This window comes from Epargyreus clarus, unplaced genomic scaffold (assembly GCF_041222505.1).
Source record: "Epargyreus clarus isolate Ecla_fem2 unplaced genomic scaffold, WU_Ecla_fem_2.2 ptg000005l, whole genome shotgun sequence".
Lineage (NCBI taxonomy): Eukaryota > Metazoa > Arthropoda > Insecta > Lepidoptera > Hesperiidae > Epargyreus > Epargyreus clarus.
In genome coordinates, this window is record NW_027332213.1 from 7,192,218 (window position 1) to 7,218,442 (window position 26,225).

Consider the following 26,225-nt stretch of genomic DNA (forward strand, 5'->3'; position numbering starts at 1 on the left):
CATTTTTTTCTTATATACAATTTTATTATTATGTATCTACCGGTATTAGTTTTTCATCAGAGGAAAAATGGTAGATCATATTAAAGGAATAATATTCTATTAAATTCACTGTATAGATTTTTGACAAGAGTAAAAGAAGAGTAAAAAATATGTTTCCAAAAAAAAATTTTTTAAATATTTTTTTATATTTTTTCAATTCTTTGTTTTCATTTCGAGTAAACAACACAATAATGTCGCCTCCATTGCGCTTTCGTACATCCAGGGAGGGCTATTGTTCGTGAGTTTGGGCACTTCGAAACAAACTTCTACGCTCAAGTGTTTGCGCTCCGGGCTCTTTGGTAAATTGTTATTCATAGCTTTGTATAAACGCTGTTCCCTCCGAAAGTGTACTTCACTCATACTCTTATCTCTCGCTTAATATCGTCTCTGGATGTAAGTAAATTATTTCTTTTCCACTGTTCCTAACTAGCGATGAAAGGTTATGTAACTATAAACAACAACTTTTCGTATTGTTATTGTATAACTTGTCCTGTTGATTTGCTCGTAGCAACTCTGTTTTTATATTATTTGTTTTTAATATAACTTGGGCCAAGACTATTTTGGCCTACTTTTTATTCTAGTCTAATGAAAACGATACCACAGTAATTTATTATTTATATTAAGAAACTTATTTTTGGTGAGGGCTATTGATTGTTTCTTCTTTTACGCAACTAAATACTTAATATAACATTTTATTACTTTTTGTGAAATATTAAGTGTTAAAATGCTTGAATATTTTGATTAACGAGATCGAATGACTCAAAAGTTAGAACGCTTGAGCCTCAAAATAGGGAATTTGTCTCATCACACCTATTGTATTCTTTTTAAATTCTTGGCATCATGAAAAAACTCTATTGTCTCACTTACATACACTCACAAATTGACGCACACACACATCCAGACGTAAACACGTTACTAACTTAATCCTTAATTTATAATTGAAATACTCGTAAAAGTGTAATTTGAGCTAGAGTTATGCATCCCGAAACAAATTAACGAAACATTTATTTTTGATAAATACATTCCACTAATAGTAACAAAAAGTGTGGTGGTGCGATACCCTCGTTGCATGAATCCGTCATGAACTTGGCCATTTGTATTCTCACTGATTTCTTTCCTAAGAATGACGTAATATATAAGATTATTTGTGACGCAAAAATAGGCCTCTTACAAAATTATAAACATGTAACTAAATATAGGTGACTTGGATGTTGCATCTAATAGATAAGTGAACTAAAACCCCCTTATTATAATATATAAAACCCCCTTTAAGAAAACAAAATGCACAGAACTGTATTTTTAAAGATATTGTAAGACGGAAGTATATGTAAGTATAGTTTCAGAAACACCAATGAATCTATATTCGGATTTATAAGAAGTGAAAGTACCGGTATTATTTATGCTATGAAACAAAAGCAATCAATAACTATCCAGTACATTACAATAATAGTAAATTGTTCAAAATGAATGTGCTACAAGAGGCTTTACTATTGTTACTTACGCGATCTATATGAAAACTCTTTATCATAAAAGCTCCGCTGCGATTGCAATGTACGGGCTATTCGCATTGTCGGAAAGCTGCAATCAGTTACTCTATAGAACTTTTTGAATATTTACATTGAAACTTAGAGAATAATAAGGACGACAATAGTTTTCGTACTTCCACAGACGTAAGATTGATAACGGACATGCGCAATCCACTGATTGCTGTCTTTGAACGAACTTAAGTTGGGTGGTATCGAACGAAAGTGGACCTTACAGTAGCTTATTAGAACACTATATTATCAAGTGGAATCTCACGTTTCTGTGTGCATTAACGCAATGGTAAGTTTTCATAAAGATGCGTCGCTTACAACGTTCCACATATGCAATAAATACACGGGACAAACACTTGCAAGGAGAATCGGCGCGACTCGAACTAAGTTTTTCGTGTGTGTACGTACCGCTCGTATACATTTTCGTTGAAGCAAGATAGGGCAAAGAGGAAAAGCGGTGGTAGTAAAAGCGAGCGAAACGCCGGCTCGCCCGGTGACAGTTGTCAGTATATTGTGAAACACGGGGAGGGATGGTGGTCTCGTGGGAAGCGGATTTTGGCGCTCGATTTCCCGATTTCCCGCGCTCGCATAACCCACGTGTTTTAATATAACTTTGATAATGATACTGAACTAATACGATATAACTTAAGACACTAATTAAATAATATCTCTGCGATATGATGAACTGGTGTAGTTTTAAAACCTCGATATCCTTGAACTTATGATTGTGTTGTGCCACTTTGAACATTGTCTTCGATTGGTTGAGAAAGTAAGTAGGCTATAAATTTGTTTATTTCAAACGCTTTCCTCTAAAGGATATCATTTAGTGATTTATTTTGTTGCTTTTATATATCTGTATCCCAGTTTTATTTTCAAGCTATAAACTTTAAAGAGAGTTTTACGATATCCAGCACTCATTGCCTGAACATAAAAATAAAGGATAAAACTATTAATACTTAGATTATTTAAACTTTAACTTTATATTCAATAAATTACCACCTGTTAGTTTTTAAATTGAATTTGTTTATTTTTAGTAAATCATATTGCATACTTTTGAATACTCTTCATTTCTTAATAATGTTTTATATTTCCAATTGTTTTCTTAGAAAAATTGATTATGCCAAAATTAAATATCTGTAAATAAAAGATTTTAAATAAATTTAAAAGCAATATTTATTTAAAATCTTTTAAAGTTTAAATAAAATGAATAAAACAAATACTACTGATGTGGTTTAAATATTTGTAGACAAATTAAACACAAAAATAATTTATAATTGTTAACTTCGTGACTTCATTTTAATTTTCTCCAAATTTGGATATTTTTGCAAAATGATGAATTGTTTATACATTTCTAAATAAATAAAAAAATATTTGACTGACAAATGGACGGGAATATAGATAATCTTGTGAGATATTATTTTCATAGTTGAAGGATTGAATTTCTTTAATTGCAGACAGCAGCAGATTATAGTGCTATCTCAAATCGAGTAATATTTCTAATATTTTGAAGGTTGCTGCATCGTATCCAAAAAAAGACACTTATATTACAGTAGTGTGAAGTGAGTGTATGAGTGATAGAGATTTTTAGATTTTTCACGTAGACCCAGATAGAAAAAGACTTAGGCACTTTACCCCCAATATCAAGGGTATCTAATCATCCATCCATCAAATTGAAAACAATATAAGCGTCGGTTTTATGTTCGTACTTTATTAGTTAAAATACACTTTGCTTTCAAGATTGAGTGGGAACCTAGGCATTGGATCTAGATATAATAGCTCCCTTATATCTAATAGATAAAAAAAACGTCTAAGGATAGAACGACCAGGTTATCAGTCAGGCGGAAATTGGAGGAAAAATTGAATGAAAAATTAGCTCTTTTCTTCGACGCCATCGACGCGGCTAAGGGGTCTAATATACTTATTAGTAGTGCTTTAGCTTACTGTGGCTCGTATGTAACCACGCTTATTGGCCGTAAAATAGCAAGATTGTATGACAAGTTTTTATTTAAAGGTGTGATAAATCGACATGAATCATTCCCAACTGATTTATTATTCAATTTATGAAACATCGAAGTGGAACAGGTCACCTTATATTAAGTAGTCATTGCAAACGTCTTTCAATTCCAAATAAGATGCGAAAAGTGAACTATTTTAAAATTAACATACAAAGATACGGTATATTTACTTTACGACTAATACGTAACAGATAATTAATTTTAACATGTATGTTTACCGTGTATTGTATATAAAAAACTTATATACGTAAGTAAATAGTATGCACTACTATAGATGCTTGAAAATAAAGCATCATCGAGATAAATTGTCCCTAGATTAAAAACACATGATATTTCATGCATATTTTTTTCTATTTGTATAACATGTATGTAAAATAGTAATTAAAAATCAATATTATAGTAACAATGCTCGTATAATACACTCCCATCCAGTAATTACCTTTCAGTCTATCGCGTAGCTTGATTGACAGAACAGCGCATGATGGGTCATAATAATTACGTCATAGGTGTATGTATATGAACAACATATAATATTACTTGTATATGGACGGAGTATCTATATGTTAACCTCTTTTTGAGGTTTCATAAATCCGCTTAAAACGGAACCTCCTTAGGATTGCACTTATTTTGTTATATTTGTCCGTCTGTCGTTGCATATTTTTTCGAAAGTATTAAACATTTTTATCCAACTTCGGAGGGTAATGTTTTTTAAGCTAATGTCTCATTCTTTAGCAACCCACAGCTCTACAGGTTTTAACATATGACGATACGTCTAAACAGTGGAAGTGACAGACTATATTTTTAGTTTTTAATAAAAAAAATGTTTACTTATTTTTTACTGCATAATTTCGTAGATGAGAAGTTCGAAAATTTCATTAGCAGATGTGATTATATCTACATAATATGAAAAACGTTATAGATATTTAACTAAATACCTATGGTTTGATATGAATCTTTGCAACACCAGATGCCGAGTGAAACGCTTTCAGTTAGCTAGTAATTATAATGTATCTACGGTAATTTAGATGGTAACACTGTAACTAACAGCTCTCAAAGACTCTGCATTATATACGAGTAGTTAGTGTTGATGAAACGTACCCACTTAGTCCTTAGTACCGCATAATTAACGGGTTATTTATTATATTCATAGATAAGCCATTAAATGGCTCAAAAGGCTGACAATTCGGTCATCCATTTAATGGCTGTCATCGTGTAATTTACGCGGAACAATGCCGACATGTGCTGTTAAGTGGCGCAAAAACACGAAATCGAAGAAAAGTGTGGAGAAATATCGTTTCATTTGTAAATGATCTAAAAACTACATTTTTTTAATATTTTTCTAACACGAAAATAGTTGACAGTCACATTTCAATTGTCAAAACTGGTTACATTTTCTTGTTAGGAGTGGGTAATCTTTACTACTCTATGATTATATTGTTAATTGAATCCTCTTTTATGAAATTTTATAATATAGAAATCATTTTATATCATTAAAGTAAATTACTCTGTTTTTTACGAGTATGTCACTTCCTTCTTTTCATTAATAAAAATAGAATATTAATTTAAAGAAAAAATAAAATGATAAACAGAGAAATAGATCGTGATAATTTAAACTATCAATACGAATAAACATTTAATTCAATTTTACTACCCAGGTCATTAAATGAATTATATCTATCCACAACTATAATAACTAACATTAAAAATAAACAAAGCACCGAAAGTGCAGTTAAAGTTTGTTGTTAAAGTGTTCAGCTGAGACTGAAATTTATAACTAATATGCACTACGTGCGCACTTATTCATAATTATTTCATAACGTGCCGAATGAGGTATAAGAGTAACTTTAAGAACAATTTCTCATCATACTAAAACAAAGTTACGCATTGAATGTAACACAAGCAGTCTACAGTACAGCAGATATCTGCACTACTTCCGTTCAAAGGGTCATAGACTCAGTGCCACCCTAATGGAATATTTCCTGTACTAGTAATTACAGTAACTTTTTGCCTTTCAAAGACCCGAAGCGTGCAGCGTAGCAGAATGTGATAAGAAAAAGGTAATTATTTAACAGACCTCGTACGAAGATTTTTATCGGAAAAATAATTTACATAATTACAGTTATTATACAATTAAACTGAATCAATTTGTGATTGTACACTGAAAAATGTATAAAGCTTATTTATTTTCGGCGTAGCGGTTGCTACGCCGTAGCACGCACGTAATAACTTGATCGTATTTACAGAAACTTATTACTAACGCGATGTCATAATAGTCCAGTACCATATTTAAATGATGGTTAGCTCGTTTCTGTCCCACTACTGGGCAGAAGTCTCGATCACAAGGGAGATAAATTTTAGCTTTAGTTTACAACGGTTACTGAGTGCAATTTGTGATTTTACACATCTTTGAGAATTCTGTCCTATTTCACGGGACACTCGGTTGTATAGGTTTCTTAATATTTTTTTTTTTCACTGAAACAATTCATATTTATTTCTCATACGCAATTAATCTGGAAAAATCCAATATCACGAATTGCGAACTTCAATGTGAAAACCATTTGACTACAAATTTTCTACGATTAAAAAAATAAATAATCCCTGAAAGTTAAAATTAAAACATATACCATTTGTATCGAAAATTAAACGGGGAAGCGCCCCATCCGCCCGATAGCTACGTAATTCAGGTTTACCTCGGTGACTGATTACCGCGCCTGTTTCATTTAAAGCCAAAACAAAGGAAACTTTTTATCGCACTTTTTACATGCTTTTGGTTGGGTGCAATTGTTTTTATATTTAACAACTGGGCATGGGTCTCTCCTCATATGTGGATGACACTTAGATCATACTCAACTATGTTGTTTCCTATGTTGGTTTAAGCCCATAGAAATTACGGCGGAAGGTACAGACGTATGGCAAACCCATGTGAAATGATTTTAGTCGCCAATAACTTAAAAAATATTTAACATTTAGAATACTTTAACATACATATTATAAAGACGTTTTAAAGAGTATTCACAAATAATATTTTTAACAGGAAATAATTTATTTGTATGCAATGTTTCAAAATACGACCCAGGAGGTGTTCTAATCTAAAAGGAAAAACTCTTACGAAAGAAGAGTAAAAATTGCTATTAAACATTTAAACCGATCATTAAATAAACAACACTAAACGAATATCTCTTGTGTTTTAAATAATAGAAAATTAATCTCAACCGAAAATGATTGCTACCCCGTTAAAATGAACCAGAGAACTCTAGACATGCCTATTATTATGAATAATAAAAATCTCCGTTGCTCGCATGTATCTCAAATTAAAGAGCATGCCTCGGTCCGCTCGATGGGTAATTCAAGTTTAAAATGGATGCCAGTCAGTGATTGTAGCCTTACGTAACTGTAACACTAGAATGCACGTTTTTCAAATTTGGCTGTACATTTTTTTACGTGAAACTTCTTTAGATACGCCATTATGATATGATATTATATGCGATATTATATGCGATGCGATACGATACGTTACAATGCGATTCGATGCGATGCAATATGATACAATACGATACGATACGATACGATACGATACGATACGATACGATACGATACGATACGATACGATACGATACGATACGATACGATACGATACGATACGATACGATACGATACGATACGATACGATACGATACGATACGATACGATACGATACGATACGATACGATACGATACGATACGATACGATACGATACGATACGATACGATACGATACGATACGATACGATACGATACGATACGATACGATACGATACGATACGATACGATACGATACGATACGATACGATACGATACGATACGATACGATACGATACGATACGATACGATACGATAAGACACGATACGATACGATACCATAAGTTACAACATGTATTACTGGATTATCAATCTATAATATTTTTAATTTCGTAATAATTTTACTTCTGTCCCAATTTTAATCAAAAACTTACGTATCTATATCGGGTTGCTTGGATATTTTTGTGTATATGACATCCACATCATATCTGATGTGGAATTATGAGGGCATGGAACATAACAGATACACACTAACTATACTGCGCTGCAAATGTAATTACGTCTTTGACTGAAGTCCAGGTTTGCAATCAAGGTATTCGTGAATTTTGTGAAAAATCAAAAGTTATGTTCAAAATGGCACGGGTACATGAAAACTACATATTCTTCACTTGAGGCCATGGTGGGTCATGGTCTAAAATCTTCCAAATCCAATCTGAATCAAGACTTGCAACAGTGGGACGGTTAGGGAGGATGATGTTGAACTCAATTTTAAATAAATCAATATAATTAATGTAAAATGAGCTACTGAATTAAAGTTTGACTATTTTAGGAGAAGGAAAAGGCTGTGATTAAAGTAAACTCAAGATATAACAGGTTACAAGCTTTAGTGAAAATTAATGTTGCAGTTTCCTGTAACTTAGCTGATTACAGACCTTTTTTAGTTTTTAAAATATTTTTAGTGATAATTTATTTAACACGTTATTTATATATCTTCTTCACCATTTGATCATCGCTAATGACGACCCCGCGTGACGTAACTGTCTCAATAGCGGTCTTATAGTGGGTTGTGGATTCCATTCCCGGGCAGACAGATGTCTAAATAATGAATTTAGATTTTTGTTCTTGAGTGTTTTTTTGTTCGTCTTTGTGTCTTTCGTTGTGAGTTATGATACCTATTCAGGGAAAATGCTAGCGTGAGGCTATGAGAAAGTGTTATTATTATTCTTTAGTATAGTTAAATAATTGTTGTCATTCTATAATTTATATAAAAATTGATATTCATTTTCTATATGGATCATTATCTTGCATATAAAAATAATGACAATATAAAATATTTTTACGTAAATAATGTTTATAATACGAGCAATAACCGTAATTTCATATCAATGTAAATAAATTACTTAAGTTTCTTCAATTCTTCAATTGCTCGTGGACAAGAAGTGAGTATAAAGTAAAACCATTCTAAAAAGACACTTGAAGCAACGGTCCCGCCGCACATAACTCTTAATATAAACAAAACTTCGAACCGGCTGACTTGCCGATGCATTCCACGGTTGGTTTGGAAGGCTAATTTTCTTTACCCCAGTGCTACCAGCTCAGATGCTTAGCGTAACTTTTTCACGACTTAAAAACTTTTAAACCTATTTATATAAGAGGTTTCCAGGGTTTCGTTAAATAACTTTGAGGAGCTCTTGCCAAAATTTCGCTTCAATTTCTGTCCTGTACTCTCGTTTAGAAATCAAAATGGAACGTTCCAAGCTATTAAATTTTTACGCATCACTAACCCGACATCGAATTATTATTCATTGGTTGGAGGACAAACTATGCATACGTAAGATTCTCGAGCTCCGAAAGGGGACATAAAATTCCTTCGAGAAATAAATCTCTAAACGTTATTTGTGAGTTAATTTTTGAAATTTTAATTAGCTGTGCTATCAATGTTTATTTTTCGGCTTTGTCTTCTAAGCTACGAACTACCATTTGTGATATTCTATGGTTTGACAGCGATACCTAAGTTATAATTTAATGGGTGAAATAATACACTTAGGAAAATGATACGTTCGAGCTTAGGCTTAAGGGCAGCAATGCGGCTATGGCCAACTTCTGGTTAGACTATTTGGAACTTCTGGTAACACTATTAAAATGTTGTGTGTACTCGAAAGAACTACTGTGGTTGAACCACGAAGGTGGTAAGAAGGTCTTAGATATCGAAATTTTATAAATAATATTCATAAGCTTATAATGTGCTTCATAACATTCATAAAATATGTTTTGTTCTGTCAAAGTTGAATATTATTTTTCCTACCAAGCATACTCTACATATGCAAACATATAAGCATATCACATATCACTTTTTACTACACTCCACTTGTACATACTCGTACTTTTTCATAATATTTAAGTTAATTCCAAACTTACAGAGCACTTCAATTGCTGTAATTTTCACTCGAAAAAAGCAACGTTGTAGTTTTAGTAAACAAAGTTTCGGAGCGCGTCGACTCAGTTACAAAAATGCAAATCACTTGTATTTCAATTTCAACGTTAGGGCAGATGCATATCGAAAGCTATTAACTTGTATGCTAATGAGCTATACAAAAAAACTATTAAACTATTTTGTTTGAAGGTGTTATAACGATATAACCCTTTGTGGTTCGACTCACAACCGCCACACCTATTTCTGCCATAACAGCAGCACCCATCAAACCAGAACACAGAAGCATTAAGCGCTACTGTGTTCTGGTTTGATTGCTGGGAGGTGCTGGGTGCCACATCTTTCCCCTTGAAGCATGCTCGTTCTACCATCAAACAAATGAAACTTTTTAAAATATTAAATCTGAATGTAATTGGTATTGGTATCTGTACCATATCTGAATGGTAACACAAATTTATATTAATTAGCGGGACCGACCGACCAAGGCCGACCGACCAACCTACCAAGTTTTTGAACCATTAGCGTTCTTTCATATCATCCGTTCAACCATCCATCTATATGCCGTGGACCCTGTAAATCCCTATATAGGCGTTGGAGGCGATTAAAAGGCTAAATTACTATTTCGTGTAACGTATTGTATTAAATCATCTTATAAATATTTCAAGAATAATAGTAATTAAAAATCATTTCATATTTTTTTATTGCCTGTCTAATGCCTATGTAGATAAATCACTTACTACTATCTTGATATTATTTCATTAGTGAGGTAGAAGGAAGCTCACATACCGATAAAATAATACAAAGTTCGACATTTATAATAGTAATGCTTAAATAAACTCTAACATTTAATGTCTACGTGCAACTTTAAAAGTTGAATCAACTAATTACGATATCAAAGTCATGTTCAAAGTTATCAGGAGTGTCGTCAAGATTTTAAAGTTACAATAATATTTCTCACAGAGAAATAAGTTTGTGCTGGAGATAACAAGAAAGCAAAGAAAAGATCTAACGATACTTTTAGAGACAGTCGCAATCAGCTGTTAGATAAAGTTCGACTCGGCGAAGCGCACAATCTAAAATTGTGCGAGAACAGTTTAAAATTGTAGCCACCTGTTTTACGGAGGGCTTGAAATCACCATTGCACTTTTAGAGAGCTTGCACACGTTCATTTTTACCGGATGATAGTCCGATATTTGAAATGTTGTTTAGATGTATGAATAAGGGTAATATAATTGTTAGATTTCTGAAAATATTACTACAATTAAAATATATATTTCGATATGGTGAACATTAGTATGGGACAATTTCAGATCAGCTTTTCTCCGTACAAGAGATAACCATCGATTAAGAATACCCACGCTAATGTACCTACCTACTGTAGTTTATAATTAAACTTTGCCTTTTGTTTCTTTGCGAATGCATTGTCAAAGAATAAAAAAGTCTGGTTTAAAATAAAGTCAAATATTGTTTTTGAGTTTCTCTTTAACTGTGGTAGAATTACTAACACATTTATATCTTACTTATTGAAGTAGTGGTGCTATTTCTATCTTCTCCTTCTAATTAAGAGATATTCCTACTGTCCTGATACTATGTATACTGGGCTTGCGAGTTTGACCTGCAATATATCAATAATTAACTTTTCTATTCGGTGTAACTTAAAAAACCATACAAGAAGTAAAATATCGGTCCGTCATTCCGTAAAACACGGGGCATGTGTAAGCGCCCTAACGTGTTGCAGAACTGACTGACGAGATACTATTCACATTCGTTACATAACGCTTGTATGCGAGGAACGGTGAACACTTCTAATTATCTTATATACTACGTGCCTTTGTGAAGATATTTCTCTTTTTCAACATAAAGTTGCAAATGAGCACATAGTCTTTATGAAGTGCTCTAAGCACCAAGTAATCTATATTCTCGGATTTGTAGCTACGTTTTCCATTCTATGGATATGGACATATCCTTATGTTGAATTGAAGGATGTGAAACGGGAGAAATACGTATAGGATATATTTGCTCAGGTGCTCATCTCAAGCAATTGCTCAGGTAAACTTTAGGTATTAGGATAGATGAACTGGGTATGGATCTCTGCTCACGATTACTGACCTTACTCTTCTAAGCACACATGTAGAAAAACTGTTTACTACATGATAATAAAATCAATTGAACCTTAATACGAGAAAAAACATAAATCTTGCACTCAACAAAAAAAATTGCTACATAAATGATAAGTAGAAATTGATTTACAGGGATAATTTCAGTACAAAACGTAGTTTAAACTTTCCCGTTTTGTGTTCGATTCAAACACATTGATTTCTAATTTTCTGATCACTGATTAATTCTGTTTGATTAATTCAGTACATAATACGGCATATTAGCCCCATTTGACGATAGGCTCGTAACTACTGGGTAAATCGTGTCCCGGAGGACAGTTAAATTAATTCCTGATTGACAGTTACATTATGTGGTTTATGCAGAACATTGTGTAATTACACAAATGATGGAATACATTTTTACTTTGGAAATGCCGTTAGAAAGGAATTAGTGAATTTATAATTGCTTATAGAAGAAAACAGTCAGATCTTCTTTACACCCATTTTGATCTAGAGAAAAGTTTTTAATCGTTTCTGTTTACACCTTATAATATTTCTACGCTAATATAATAAAGAGGAAAACTTTGTTTGTTTGGTTGTAATGAATAGGCTTAAAAACTACTGGACCGATTTTAAAAATTCTTTCACCATTCGAAAGCTATATTATCTACGAGTAACATAGGCTATATTTTATATGAAATATATTTGATAAATAAATTTGGAGGCGGTACATAGTTTAATAGTTTGTGTAGTTAAGCATTTTTATGTCCACTAGTTAAATAGTACCATATCTATACTACCTTCAATTGCCAAGGAAGGCCTACGGCGTAAACTACCGCGCTCTTTCTATGAGAGTTGGTGAAGATATTTAAAAATACTAAAGTTTATGATTTTCTTACATAGAAATAGGCGCCCATTTGGTAAGTCTATTCAATCTTATTTTAAAGACTCCCAGGTTGTATTCTTCGGAGAACACAGAAGCCGACAAGGCATTTTCCTTGGTAATTCGTCTATTAATATTTTTTCCTGGAAACAACAAAATCTTATTATATTATTTTCATTTTCGTAGGATACTTGTAGATGTAATACGTTTATATTAATAATAATCAATTCCAATTTTTGACTCCAAAAGATCGAAATTTGACATTTTCTAGTCTAAAGTAATTAAATAATTAAATCAAATTTATTGAAATAACCAGTCTGCAAATATCTGAATAAAATTAAGTCAAACCTTTTACTTCAATTTCGAGCAATTTTTATGAAATGTCAAATCGTAGAGTTTTCGATAATGATGATAAATGATCGCCATCTTTTACGTCCGATAAAATTTGTGGACGACAATTGGCTTTTAAGCCAGCAATGCATTTTGGGATTCGAGATGCATCGCCGGATTCAGTGGAAACGGTCTTTAGATAACAGTAAGTCGCTGGATTACAGATTGAAAGTAAGAATTTCTCGGGGTTTAAATGTGACTTTAGAAAAGAAACTCGTTAGATAAGTAGATAAGTGTTGTAGATATTTTTTTTATGTTATTTAAATTATATAAGAGTAAAAGCAGCCATAGCCATACACATATCTTAGATTAAGTGTCTGTTTGTAATATAAAGGTTCGTTCACATAATTTTTTAACACGCTTTTATTAGCTTGGGTTGTACGTTTGTATGTATGTATGTACGTAACAGTAACGGAATCTTTGAGTCTGGTTTCTATCCACTTTGAAAGTTCAGTTTAATTCAAAATTTTGAAGAATTATCAAAAACCGATGACAATACACGATTTTAATAAATTTGTAGCATTGTCCTTATCAACATCCTCAGAGATTTTTCAATCACCTTTAGCAAAGTTTATCGCAAGTTTAGATTGCAAATAATTATTGCTTTTTAGTTTCAATAGGCGTAACTGTTATAGCGTGATTTTTAGTTTAGAAAATAAAAATGTTATTTCCCTATAACTCAAATGTTCTGAAATATATCTATAATGCCGTTAATTATAATAGTATAATTGTGGAAAAGTGTGGGGTGCTTTGCAAACCTGATAAATGGAGCACCCCACGCCTTTTCCACAGTTATACTATTTACTGTTCCTTAATTGATTCTTAGATTGAAAATTATTTTCTACTTTATTGTTGATTTTATCATAAAAGCGTGTTTTTTAGTTTTTTGAACTATAATTATTTTATACTTACTATTACAATATTATCGCCCGATATTAAAAAACTATGTGATGCACTAATAAATAATGTTAACTACATTAATTTCAGTATTTAATTAAAGAACATTTCTTTCCTTACGACAGGGTTGATGACTTCATTATATCACCCTCTGCTTACCTTACAGAACGCGCACTTATTGGACCATATACAACGTATGTATTATCGTACGTATGTACATATGTGTTTGCATTCAATCGAGATTTATAGTGTAGGAAAGAACCAAAGGTGCGTTTATAGAGCTCACGTATACACCGCTAGTGAGTTAATAATTCAATAACGATTGGGGCGCACGAAAGCGTCGAAACGCAGTAGATTCCCGACATCGGCAAACACTTTCTTTATAAACGTACCCTGTGGCATTGGGGCCCGCGTTAATAAATAAAACTCTACTTTATTCATTGAGGCGGTGTAAAGTTTTCTCTTGAAATTCTTACTCTTTAGGACATAAATAAATTCACCCCGTATATTTGCTTCCAATCTTACACACAAACTTACTTAACGGACCTTTCGCAACCCTCTCAGTTCTCCCGATATTTCTGAGAGTAAATTAAAACACACATCGGTTCTGATGAATTAATTAATATAAATATGCAAATTAAATACAATCAGCTTAATTGAGTACCGAGACCGGTATATTACTCATAACACATAAATCTCGCAATTGCTGCATCCAATTAATTATAAAATATTTAACGAACACAAGTTTTGAATACTAGGGCGTCGGAATTTATTTTTGTAAATGTTTTAAATTAATATTTCGTGTAATTAACCAAATATAGGCGGTTCAAATTTGTTTTTCGGTAAATGAAGTATGATATCGGATTTAACGTTTTATGACTATTTAAACGGCAGTATGTTAATAATATTATTTATATACTAGCTGACCCGGCAAACATTGTGTTGCCATATAAATAATAAAATGTTAAGGGTAAACAACCCTTATCACTTCGGGGTATGAAAAATAGATAGTAGGCGATTCTCAGGCCTACTGAATATGCGTATAAAATTAGATGCTAATTGGTAAAGCCGCTTCGGAGGAGTACGGCAACTAACATTGTGACACGAGAATTTTATATATAAGATCAAACCGCTTTAAATAATGTCATCAACTCATTTTTTAGCATCCTAGTACTGCATATACACCCCGAAGAGAATAACATTTTTTTACTCTAAGTCCACTAAAATTCCCTATATCGTGCATAAAATGGGTCGCTATAGCTACAAGTACATTTTGACTAAAGATTTTTCAAATTGAGGTGCGAAGTGGAATTAAACTATCACCTGCTATAATGACAAAGTAAGATTATCGTAAGGAAAAGTATACGTCTAAGAATTTAAAAAATGTTGTAGAAGGTGTGTGAAGTTAACTTGTGATTATAAAAGGAGACCTGTGCCCAGCAGTGGGACAGTATTGGACGATACGATAGATGGTACGATAGATGTCTGCCATTTAGGGAATTAAACCTGGAACCCTCTCTGTGTGTTTGTCTGAGTGTGTATATACTATATGTGTCAATATAAAGCGTAATAATGAGAAGAGTTCCCATACATTTTAGAAAATGGTGAAAATGTTCAAATTACACGTTACCTTGCGATACTTTCCATCACCGTTGAAGAAAGTAGTAATTAATTTCATGCTTGCATTAAACTTGCGTGCTAGTATTATGCACACGTTTTATAAAATTGGTGCTCTTGGATATACCCCATACGTCAAAAGTGAGAAACCAAAATTTATCACGTTTTACATAACTAATAGTAATAAAGGGATGGAGGGGTAAGTATGCTACTAAACTCATATTTTAAAAAAGCAAGCTTGGGGTATTCAGTCATAGTTTTTAACAAAAGTACAATTTTAACATAATAATCATGTATACAATATAATTTTCAATATTTGGTAAACTATTGTAGATGTTAGTACAATAGATGTAATCATTATATTTCTCTAAAATAAAGCGGTATAGATAAGGAAGTGTAGTTATCTATGCCGCTTTGAACAGATACTACTATTACAGTATAGTTTCCATGAATACTCAAGCAATTAAACTGATTATGATTAGTTTACTATCTGAAATCGTTATCGTTTAATTATTGTCATTGCTCCGATTTAACTTCTTGCTGAAAAAAGGTCTCATGAAAAATTATAAATAAAACTATAATTTTCTAAAGTACTATTTTTGTTATTCGTAATATTGAAGACTAAGTGCGTAGGAAGGTAGGTTGCGAGCTTTTTCATAGTGGGTTGTTACATCATAAAATTAACCATTGTTCAAATTTCATGGTTCTATGTATATATCTGTTTTATGTACATAATTATATTGGATAATTATTTGTGAACAAAACTTTATCGACAATTGTACGCTTCCAGTATACTATGGCATTCAAGTCCTCTAACAAAGGATTGCTTTGATTGATAAAGTTTTAGTTCGCACTTAGAGAGTAGGAAGCCGGACCGTTTAAAACTGTTTAGAACATTTGCAATCACGTTCAACTGATCATGCATGTACCAATGCAGATGTCGACGATCTAATTCAAAGATAGCACCAACATAATGTCCAATTTAATCTTGATGTGAATTCGGAGCGAATCGTAGCGGTCGAGACCAACAATGCTAACTCTGAAGTTTGAAACTTTACCCCACTCGCCCCTTCCTACTTTCCCAAAGGACGTCGCCGGCCAGTGTGTGGCGGAATTTCGGAGGAGTCCAATTTAGCCCTATTTATGCAATACTCGAGATCCCCAACGTATATTGGAGTAAAGTACATGCACTAATAAGTTTAATCATGCCGTCTTAATAGATTCCCGGAAGGTAGACAACTGTATTCGAGTTGGACAGAAATTTGGGAGCGTATTTAGAATAGTTTTGCTCGCCGACTCTTGCGGTGGCTTTCAGATTTCTATTTCAGTGCAACGCTTACACGGTACAGCGTTCGTGCATTAACAAGATTATCTCTTTAGCGGAATAGTAGAAATTCCGTTTTGAATATATCGTCATCGTTTTCATTATAAATGACGTTCCTAAAACCGAAATGTGTTTATTTCACAAATAATTATAGAATAAATGAGAAAATATCCAATTTATAAAATGTAGTGATGATATCTTTTGGAGTTTTGTTGGAAAATATGCGGCACTTATACAACACTCTTCTGCTTACGCCCCTAAAGCTTTAATCTCATCTGCAGTACTAAAAATGTAGAGTTGAGTCTTAAATAATATTTTACATTTCAGTTAAAATGTTTCACAGAAACTTTCAGAACTTACACGCTGCGAACTCTACACACAATCCTGGCTCTACGGATATTATAACTGGATTTAGTTCGTCCTAGACTTTGGTTTTCCAAACATTTGAACTCGTCGGAATCGGGCTCAAAAATTCACTCTGAAGTAACGTTCTCATAAAACTTTCGAGCTCTCTCTTAAATTTTAGTTAGTGTATGACTTACAGTTTCGGAAAAGTTTATTTAATTCATATTATATATTATGTTGACATTACAATTATGTAAGTGTAGTATAATTACTATGGGGCACTGTTTTACCTTATTCAAAATTATGAAATCATTTCTATCCAGTGAATTAAAAGAGAAGTATGTCAAATATGTCTATGTAGAATAATATGTTTGGACGATTAAGGTAGAAAAAGGCATTTGTTCGATAATTAATAATCTTGTATCAATAAGCATTAAAATATAAAATAGTTATTTAATTATGTTATAACATATAATATAGAAAAAAATACAAATGAAATCCCTATTCACTTCACTTTTGAACTTTTTTATAAAACTGTATTCTTTATGTTTTAATTTATAGATTAATATCATCCTCTTCAAAATATAGGGCTCACGAATAAAGATCCAAAAAGAGCTCTGCTTTAGGGGTCGATGCATTAACCTCTTATATATTGTTGCAAATGTCCATAGATTACAGTGAGTTACTATCAGGTAGGGGATCTGTATTATCGCTGGATTCAACTATAAAAATGCATTTAGTTAAGTTAAAGGACGTTTCCCTTTATAGTGTTTGTCGGACAGTGCAATAAGACTCAACAGCAATAAGCAGTGATAGGTACCAAGTTGCGCTTGCCAACTCGTATTTTCCACAATGCACTTGTAAATATTTTATTCTTTCGCCTTCGGTAGAACTGTGTTTACATTATTATATATTTTATAATTCATGGTTACCTGACTGACAGTGCCATGGGATTATTTTCTTCTTCGTCAACCTGTTATCGTCCCATTGCTGGGCACGGATTTATTCTCAGTGTGAGGGATTTAGGCCAAGTACGAATTGGTAGACTTCACACGCCTTTGTCAACTGTATTTAAAGAAATTATATGGTGTAAGATTCCTTATAAGTTATAATTAATTTCCAATAATAAGTGCGTGTCTTAAATTTAAATTAAACCCCCCGATTGAGAGGCCTAAATCAACCACTAGGCTATCACTAACATGGAATATTGTAGTAGGATGAAGCAATGACGTTTCTATTAGTAACTCGTAATTCCCATAATGAATATTCTATTTGATATTCACCCTTCTGCTTATTCATTGAATATCGCACCTGTTGCTTCGATCATCTTTGTTGATCTCTACGAATAAATTAAAACAAAGGTTAACGCCTTTAACGTTTACGGTAAGAAATAAGAGTGATGAAAGTAATAAATGCAGTAATATATGAGAGTAATTGATAGTAAAGTGCGTTAGCGATTAAATATTAGTAGATTAATATTAGCGGTTATTTAGTAGTGTATGCATCTATACAGATACGTAGACGGTTAACCGTTGACAATATAAACGTATACCTCTCGTCGCTAAAATAACAAATAAGACACCCGGGCGACATCGGCTTAAGAAACTGCTCAGTAGCTTAAACGACAACGTGGTAGCTCAAGGAACTATTGCTTACGTCATACAAAGCTGTCAACTATACTGTCAACCTTACTTCTACAAAATATTCTTCTTTTATTTGTATAACTTTGAGTATGATAGCGGCGCTCAGATTTAAGTATGCAAGTTTGCGTACGTTGTAGCGTTTAATTCGTACTGTCGTGTTATACTCTTGAGACACTTGTGTTTATTTGCGTCGCTTTAAAGTGGATTTTATAAGAGAAACAGTAGCTACTTCCATTAGATTAATCATTTTATGCTGTTTATTTCTGTAACAAAGTTTTGTACAATACGTACCATTTGCCTAGCTTTCAATTATTTGTTGTACTCGTCAGAAACCGACGAAACTAATATCCATTAACTTACCAGACTTATCTGGTCGAAAATTCGGAAACAAATTCGTGCATAGAAACATAAGACATCAGAACTAAATCTAATGGGACTGCACTAGCTTCACCTACACTTCTATCAAATGTCACAAAATTTTCCTTCGAAACTTGGTAGAAACCTTTAAATTTTATACACAAAAAGTAAAGCTTCAAAACTACATTAGATTAGGTATAAATAACACTTTCGTTTTGTAAAGCAAGTTCCACGCAAAATTTTGGTTTATTCATGCGCTGTCAACACAAAAGTGCGACAACGGTACATTGTTGCTTGTTCTGTGCATTGTCCTGCACCTGCGCCTCAATTCATCTTGTTCTAAAGTAGAACACACAGACTCGTCTTTTCACTACTGCATTCAATTGTCTAGTTCCATTTATTCTATTCCAATAATTATCTGCTAGAATGCTGCTTTGCTGTGATTGTTAAAAGCAATCGTTACTCGATGACTCGGTACTATCTGGAGACACAGGGACGTGTCCACCAAATTCAGGGAATTTAGAACACAAAAATTTAAAGACGAATAAGCCTATTGGTAAATTAAATGGAATATTTTTTCGCGATCTTCATAATTGCTTATCAATTTGTTATTCACTTACCCAACTGTAGTTTAAACATATTTATTTTGAGAAGCGACTTTTGCACACCAATCGTTACAAAATTAATTATATTTGTTACAGGTGCATCAACCACTAAATTAACAGTCTTATTTATACAATTGTGCAGCACAAAATCAATTTTAAATCAAGTGTAAAATGTACCACTATACTCTACTGCTTTTGCACCTGTTCGTGACATATTTTTATGCAAATGCTGGGAACAGATCTACTCATTTATGTCTTATATTTATGACACATTAATTTAAGCATTTAAGCATGCATTTTGCACGTTTGCCTTTTCTGTTACAGCAACGATTTTAATTAATATTGAAATCCGTAAAAGAGACCGCAAGTAATTGGTTAGTACCACATTTAAAGCCCAAATCAAAAGAGCCACAACTCAAACGTTGTCACCACAGCGTGTAACAGCACAAAGCAGTGCCTGAACGCACGTGCTCGTCTTTTCACAGCCTAATCTTAAACTTATAACAACGATATTTAGTAATTCTTATAAAAATCACAGTGATTAGGCATTTATACCAATTTTAGATCAGTGTGTGCGTAAATTCTGCTCAATACAATTATTGTTAAAAAACTAAAAACCTCGCTATTATAGTTAATCATAGTAAAACATAATAATTGTTGCAGTCGAGTAACTTTGCCACGAACTTGCTCTATGGCGCCCAAAGACCGCGTCGAAAATCGTTTATTCTGATGATTCTGATAAAGACAATGGGACAAAATTAATAAAATCGTGTAGAGTCATCGGTTCTTAATAATTGTTCAAAATTTTGAATGAAACTGAACGTTCAAGTTAAAATCGAGTTCAAAGATTCCGTTGTATACATACATACAGGTCAAGCTAATAAAATTGTCCTTGTAACAAATAATTTGTCACAGGAAAATGAAGACTTGAGGAAATTGAGTTAGTTTTAAAGCCCAAATCAACAGTGGCACAATTCAAAGGTTGTCACAGCGTGTAACAGCACAAAGCAGTGCCTGCACCTGCGCCTCCATTCTCCTGAAGTGGAACACGCGGCCGCTCGTCTTTTCACAGCAATTGTGTTGCTTCGCATTGTCTCGTTTCATTTATTCTCTATGCTTGAATCGTACCTCTTGGCTTATCCGCGCCCGAATTTTAAGCATGAACTTGTTGCAATGAATTGTAAAAAACGTTTTTGCTTAGTAATATGTACTTTGAGATGGTTTTTATCTGCATAAAGAAAAACATGTTTTATTTTTTTTGATGATTTTGTTAATCGTAAAACAACTAATCCTAAATTTATGATAAACGTCAATATTAGGTAATTCTTATAAAAATCGCAGTGATAATTAACGCCGAGTTTAGATCGGTGTGTGTTGGAATTCACTCCAATAACACGATTAATTTGTCGCAAATAAGTGAGGCACAATAATGAGGATTTTAAATTTAACGAAATAATAGAAAGTGAATTTGAAGCCCAAATCAACAGTGCCACAATTCAAACGTTGTCACCACAGCGTGTAACATCACAAAGCAGTGCCTGCACCTGCGCCTCCATTCTTCTGAAGTGGAACACACGGCCGCTCGTCTTTTCACAGCAATTGTGTTGCTTCGCATTGTCTCGTTTCATTTATTCTCTGTGCTTGAATCGTACCTCTTGGCTTATTCGCGCCCGAATTTTAAGCTTACTATTGTACTTGTTACTAGGGATTGCCTTTACGCTTACCACTACGAAGTTTGAAATGGCATTGTTTTCCAGGGATCGCGCTGTTAACATTAATTTTAATGGATACTACACTGAATTTTGGAGATTGAATAAATAGTCTTTGTAACAAAACGTTACTATTCGTTCCTCTACTTGCTTTCCTTGAAATAAAAAAAGAGATTTACGACTTTTCTAAGCAAATTTGGGAACCTTTAAAAAAATAGATCACAATACGAAATAATACGTTTATGTCACCAATTTACTGTTTCATAGTGAAATAAAAGTCATTTACTTTTATCGTCAAACATTTTGAACAAAAAAACCTGGAATTGCAAGTACAATGAATTTGTAAATAACAATATCTATATCATCGTGTATATTAAAATCACAATAAAAAAGTTACAAAATATAATTATAAAAATACCGCTGCGCGCTGAAGAACAAACTATTTTAAGTAGGTACAAAATAGAGTGGTTAAAGCAACCCAACCGCTACCCACAGAGAGGGTTTCCACATAAACCTCCGAGCTTAGAGAGAAAAATAACTTAGATAATTATCTCGCCTTCAACTTTTACACATTCCCATTAAATTTAGTCGCTTTACACAGCTCTCATAATGGTTTTGAGCACACATTCAGACTTTAACCAAAAACCAAATAAACTAAGTGACACAAAGTTTAATTGGTGGTTACTGAGACAAAGGATTCTCGCGAGCATATATCACAGGAACAGTCACATAAAGCAAGACGCTTGAGATTTTTAAAGCCAAACTTCGCAACTTTCTCGGAATAGTGAAAAACATGATACAATGAGAAATTGTGACGGCACGTACATATGTTTGCAACCTGATGTCTGACTGAACAAACTTTTAAGCTTTATCTTTAGTTGATTGTTTTGAAACCCGATGGTGGTTCTTGCTAGACAAGAGAGATTTTGATATCACTTTGAAGCGAAATTTAAAAATTATAGTAATAAAACAAAAAAATAATTAAGGAATGTGAATTTATCTAATTCCAAGAGAAAAAATACGTCGATCTTTTGTTATATGAGTGCAATTCGTTAGATCTATATTACATTGATCGTAAAATTGATTTTTTGATTATTGATCGATCTTCGATCTATATCCCTGGAAAGAAGTTGTTTTAAAAATAATTATATTTTTCACAAAGTAACGACATCTAGTAGATTTTTTAATTAAAGTTTTGAAATACATTTAGAATTTAACCAAAAACCAAATAAAGCAAGTGACAGAAAGTTTAATTTGTGGTTACTGAGACAAAGGATTCTCGCGAGCATATATCACAGGAACAGTCACATAAAGCAAGACGCTTGAGATTTTTAAAGCCAAACTTCGCAACTTTCTCGGAATAGTGAAAAACATGATACAATGAGAAATTGCGACGGCACGTATGTTTGCAACCTGATGTCTGACTCAACAAACTTTTTAGCTTTATCTTTAGTTGGTTGTTTTCAAACGAGATGGTAATTCTCTAACATTATTTTGAATCAAAATCTGTAAATTATAGTCGACAAAATAAAAAAAATGATTAAGGAACGAGATTTTATTTATTCATTCATAATTCATAAAAAACTAATTCATAAAAATAATTAAAGCATTTAACAAAAAAACAGAATGAACTTAAAAGTCAAAATGTAATAAACGCTAAACTTCAATTTTAAAATAAAATGTATTTACACAATCATACATCACGCATTCATTTCACAAAATAATTTTAATGCAACAGAAAAAATCGCGTCAATTTTTGGTTATCTGAGATCAATTCGTTAGATCCATAATATGTTGATGGTAAAATCGATCCTTCGATTATTGATAGATCTTAGATCTCTATACCTAGACAGAAGTGGTTTTGACATAGGCGTATATTTTTATTAGTATTTCTTTTTTATTTGAACCTGAATTTGCATATACACATCATTTTTGAGTGCATCCAAAAAGCTGCTACAGATAACGCCAATATTTCCATATAAAAGCTCTGTGCGTGATGCGAAGCTTGCCTCTATTTATCACTACACTACGACAGGGACACATGACATATGGATTGCAGGTTACACAATATTGTGAATAAATTTTATATTCATATCACAATCATATCTCAAGATCTGCAAGACCACGGTAATAGTATCGTTATATTTCCGTTGCAGGACGAAACGACTTTAAGTTCAAATTTTAGACCAATTGCCAATGATTTTTACTATGCTTTTATTAGCTTGACTTATCTAGGTATGTATGTATGTATGTAACGGAATCTTTGAACTTGATTTTCTTTGTGGGTCAGTTTAATTCAAAAATTTGAACAACAATGATTACTTTTTATTTCGATTAACTATAAAAGTGTAGTTTTTAGTTTCTTTTTAAGATATACTTTATGAAAGTTAAGTACGTATTTGAAAATAATTATGACTTGTTTAAGGGTGACTGAAAATGTTGCGTTACTTACTTACTTTCTTCTCAATTGTTACCACCTGCATGACACTTTCTTCCCCATGCATAGCCTATAACTACTATTATATAGCTTTGTATTTAAAACGAGCTTTTGCCCGCGGCTTCGCTCGCGTTACGAAGTAATATTTTCATCCCCTACTTTATCCGCTTGGAGGTAGAATTGATCAAAATCCTTTCTTAGCGGATGCCTACGACATAACATCTACCTGCATGCCAAATTTCAGCCCGATCCGTCCAGTGGTTTGGGCTGTGCGTTGATAGGTCACTATGTCAGTCAGTCACCTTTGAGTTATATATATTTAGAAATATAAAATTAATAATAAAGAATTAGTCATCTTATATTTAATCTTTAATTAAATATAAAGATGTAGCTACCATGACAGGCGAACAAATTTGGAAAAATTGATTCAGGTTTGAGTCAGAAATGAAAAACCAAATAACAATATTTTATAGTATACTCATACTGATCCCAGTGACTGAAAATATGTGGCCATCTGTCACAGAGATAAAGCTTGACACACACGTATTTTTGGTTAAAACGCGCGCGTATATAAATAAATTTATATGCTTTTCCCTCAATTTGTTTACGTTCTTACATAATATTTCAATACTTTTAAGTGCAATCAAGTGTCTTCCTTAGATGTGGGTGAGGCAATTATAATAAAAAGTTACAAATCAACCGCCATGTTTCATAAACAAACGACGGGTTTTTTAAAGAAATAATGGCAGAGCATGCAGTCCTGATTATGTGTTCATTGTAACCAATCTGTTTAATCTAGATAGGAATGGATTTTTGCCTGAGCTCACCCACAGATTTGTTATCCGCCTGAGACTAATGTGGAAAGCTTCGTATAAATATTACTCTTACTATTTACACAGTCTTACATATAACATTATAGATATATATGGTTGTGTGGTGTGAATATGTGTAAATATGGTTGTGTGAACAATCTCCTACTTCTAGTGTGAATTCCTAATATTCTTCAACGTCTCTTCTTTTCTTCTTCTTGATACCGAAGCCTTTCTTAATTGGCTATATCCTACTATCAAACAAAATCACAAGCTTATTATTTTATTTGTTTACAATAAAAACTAAAGGGTATTTGCATTTGTTGATGTTTACTACACTACAAGTACAGGGGTAATCCGAGTAATTTATATTCCGTACGTAAACCAACGGTCAACCAGTAGTCAGCCTACACTGCCTTGTCATTAATCACCGTGATACTGCCATCTTTCAACAACTGCGTATCACGTCACATTTAACTCATATTCCTTACTCAGTGATGCGGAGAATATGGGGTCAATCCACACTGACAACTGGTTTAAGTTTACGGATCAATGCACGTTGGTAAAATCTCTCTCAACTAATTTTCACTTACGGTTTTTTACTTACAAATCTTTGAATATTAGGTACTCGGCTCGGACCTCAATTATCAAAAATTGTATATTGTAATTGTATATAATTGTGATATTTTGTCAAAAATGTAGTACTTATTGGTCTAAGGAAGTAAAAGAAATAAATTACAGACTAAAATTAATATATATATAGATTATTTATTCAGAAATATATACAATACTTACGTGTAAGTTACATTGAATATAAAAAAAAACTAAATGAGGTTTACGCAAAATATAAATGGTAAAATACTAACCATACCGATTAATGAATTTAAATAATCTTCATAGCATGAAAGAGGATATGATAGTGAGGATAGGTCCTGTTCATATTTTCCTTTCATGACTGCCATTCGCAACGTTTACTTAGCGGTCCGAGTGGACAGTATACAGACTCGCACAAAGCAGCGGTCAAACGGGATGGGGAAGCCCTCATCAATCAATCTGATATAACGGAGCAACGCGTCGACTGGTGAAGGGTTCGACGGTTCACTGGTACACATATATTTTGTACGTATGTTCGTTGAGTTAGCCTTTAGAGAAAATATGCCGTCTACAGTCTTAGTAGGATTAATAATTATTTGAGAGTACGGTCCAGAGTTTGAGTTTTACTTTCCCGCAACCCAAAAAGCCCTCTTTTCGCCTTCTACAACAGGCAGGGAATAACGTAGCTTATTGGAGTAGATATAGTCTTAAAAAGGGAGGGGTTGAAAACATTTATCAAGAGGGTGTCCAGATTAAGGAGTCAATGAAACTTGTCCGGCCAAAAAATTCCTCCTGTTAAAATATTTTTACATTTCTCGGCTATTCTTAAGGTGATCTGATTTTTCTCCTGCTCCCCTTATACGCCCATACTTTACTCTCGTCCCAAGATTAAAAATTACAACATTTTAACCATCTTGTCCGTAGCTTGTTCCATTCCAGTT

At 32.9% G+C, this 26,225-nt stretch overlaps 1 protein-coding gene across 2 annotated transcripts in view; it reads left to right on the forward strand.

The window, feature by feature from the left end:
- LOC140758010 (lachesin) overlaps positions 1-26,225 on the forward strand; it is a 210,404-nt gene that overhangs the window by 79,755 nt on the left and 104,424 nt on the right. Inside the window, exon 1 of one of the 2 annotated variants that reach the window (XM_073093949.1) lies at positions 2,095-2,343. The exons of the other annotated variant lie outside the window; for it this stretch is intronic. The gene's annotated coding sequence lies outside the window, so the exon portion shown is untranslated. Of the gene's footprint in view, positions 1-2,094; positions 2,344-26,225 lie in introns of those variants that run through there. 2 annotated transcript variants of the gene reach the window in all.